The following is a 2,198-nucleotide window of genomic DNA, read 5'->3' on the forward strand; positions in this document are numbered from 1 at the left end:
AACGTGACATGAAATGCCATCCATCTACAGAGATGTATCCTTTCAGTATTACAGTCTACAGTATTTCTCTGTTGCAGTAGGGATATCGCAATAAATAAACCTGAAATAAGCAGCGCAATCACTACCAGACTGCTGTTGTGTTTGCGATAAGGAAAAACACTAAACATATGCGGGCATTTTTTCTTGCTTTCTGCCAAAACAACCCACATGATATGCGAGTAAATCGGTATAAATACAGCACTACGACAAACAAAAGAGAGAGGTCGACTTAGAATATCACTTACCAGCATACCTCCCAAAATTTGTCTTAGAAAATCCAGGGGAGGAGAAAGAAGGTGTTCAGGGGTGAACGGGGATATGAAAGCAACTGTTCTGTGGTGTTAGTAACTGTATTATGCACCGGATTTTAGCCGGCCGCTGCGATCGGATACTGTACCAAAGTGGGCGACCCAGGGGTGTTACAGACTGTACCAAAAAGGGGGGGAGGGTGAAATTACAGGAGTTTTCCAGGAGAAATAACAAAACGGGAAGGTTGTGGGCGATTGGTCTGAAATACAGGAGACTCCCGGGAAAAGCGAGAGTGTTGTCAGGTATGTTTACCAGTTTAATAATGATTTGATCAGCTGTAATTAGTAATTAGGCTGTTTTAATCTTCTAAGGGCTTATTATGCGGTCCTGTCGCCATCTTGTGGAAAGACAATCGTCTTTGGTCAGCTCAGTATGAAGGAAAATGGACGCCGACGCGCTTTCAGAAATTATAAATATTTTAAAATAGGCACTATCCTTATAAATAAACTGCATAGTTGCGCTCTAAAAAACTACATTTTAGCCTAAAAACACCTCAGAAGTACATTATGTTGTCTAACAGCAGCAATATTTGTCAAACTGTAGAGTGTCCTTTGCTTGTTGCTGTATGTGTGCGTAGTAATACAGAGAGGTGAAGAGGCTGACGAATGCTGTTATTGCAGAATATTGCACGGCTCAGTTTGTCTGTTTGTCTCTTTCTCGCTCCCTCTCATTACACCTACAGGCCCCGCCTTAGCTATGCAGGCGACGTGCCGTGGGATTGGATGAAGTGAACCAGGTCGCTTGGTCACTGGTTCGATCCTCGGCTCAGTTGGCATTTCTGTGTGGAGCTTGCATCCTTTAAAAAAGGGAACAACGAGCGTGGAGTGAGAAAGCGAGTTTTGTTGGTTTGTTGTAATTGAGTTGGTGTGATAAAGTGATTCCTGTTGCTAAGTTGTAATCGTTGATTGTGTTACCCGTGTTGGTGTTTAAGTTTTGACTCTATCCATACCTGTTTCCCCCTCCTATTATTTTGGTTTGTTTGTTTGTTTGTTTGATGGTTAATATTGTAAATATATTGTACACAGTGAGAGGAAGTAGGGGTTGGACGCCACACTTTTCTTTTTTGTTCTTAGTCAGGGAGGTAGGTGTAGATTTTGTATGTTTATTTCTGTTATTTTATTAAGTGTAGTTAGTTTCATTTGGGTTTTTAGGTAGTGTGTATTTTTTGTTTATTATTTTTCTGTGGGTTCACTCTGAGGTAGTTGGCTTCACATTTTTTGGTGACAAAAAAAAGAAAAAGACAAAAAAGACAAGGGTCATTAAAGTGAATTTTATTTGTCGGGTGTTTTTTTATGTTGCAATTCGTAACTTTTTGATTTAGTGGCTAATTCGTATGAATTTGTACAATGTATTCGTACAATTTAGTACGATTTGCTCATCCCCCAATGACGCTTGGGTTTAGGGGTGGGGTTAGGTGCCACACCTCCTTTTTAAAATCGTACAATTTCATGCGACTGAACTCGTACAAATTTGTACGAACCAACCACTAAACTGGCAAAACGTAAAATGCTTACGTTTTCTGGTGCGATCAGGCTGGTCGGAGGCAGGTGGCGTAGAGATGGGAACTTTTACGCCGTCAAAGGCGGACAAGGGGCTCTCGACTTTGCCACTTTTGTCTTCACTTTTCAAGTCGCCAATATTTGCACCACCAGGTACTTTACCAAATTCGGACCCATTATTTGTGTTAAAATCAAAAGAATTGGATTTACGAATCAAGAGAGCGTGGCAAAAATGGCTGAGGTTAAGAGAGCTGAAGCAGGAGTTAGAGAGGGAGCGGCTTTGCGCGAATCATCAGCCAATCAGATTCAAGAACCACACAGAACTGTTGTGTGTGTGTGTGTGTGTGTGTG

Source organism: Danio rerio, chromosome 3 (assembly GCF_049306965.1).
Source record: "Danio rerio strain Tuebingen ecotype United States chromosome 3, GRCz12tu, whole genome shotgun sequence".
Lineage (NCBI taxonomy): Eukaryota > Metazoa > Chordata > Actinopteri > Cypriniformes > Danionidae > Danio > Danio rerio.